Source organism: Penaeus monodon, chromosome 21 (assembly GCF_015228065.2).
Source record: "Penaeus monodon isolate SGIC_2016 chromosome 21, NSTDA_Pmon_1, whole genome shotgun sequence".
NCBI lineage: Eukaryota > Metazoa > Arthropoda > Malacostraca > Decapoda > Penaeidae > Penaeus > Penaeus monodon.
Window position 1 is genome coordinate 44,999,623 of NC_051406.1, and position 351 is coordinate 44,999,973.

General features: G+C 51.3%; 1 protein-coding gene across 1 annotated transcript in view; it reads right to left on the minus strand.

Annotated features, from left to right (window-relative positions):
* The window catches only part of LOC119586687 (splicing factor 3A subunit 2-like), a 25,020-nt gene that overhangs the window by 10,340 nt on the left and 14,329 nt on the right, over positions 1-351 (minus strand). The gene's annotated exons all lie outside the window — the stretch shown is intronic.

Consider the following 351-nt stretch of genomic DNA (forward strand, 5'->3'; position numbering starts at 1 on the left):
GCAGCGCTTGCATGAGCTTCTCACAAGGAGCATTTCCCGTCATCACCTCCTGCAGCAGGTCCAGGCGCCGACGATGGCCTCATGCAAGCAATATTGTCTGCTCTTCCGGTCGGCGCCGCTTGATCGGAGTTGCTTGCAAGCTAGCTCAAGCGTTGGATGCCTCGTCCGATTCTCCTGCGCTGGGTTCGAGATTCACGTGTTCGATTCAGGTCATTTGTCGGCGTTCCTTTTCTTACGGTTTGGATGATGATGTGCCTTGGGTAAGGGGGTCTAGAGGGTTGCCGTTTCCTGTTTTTAATCTATTACCTTTTTTATGCGATGTAGACTAATCGGATTTCCTTTTTCACACAC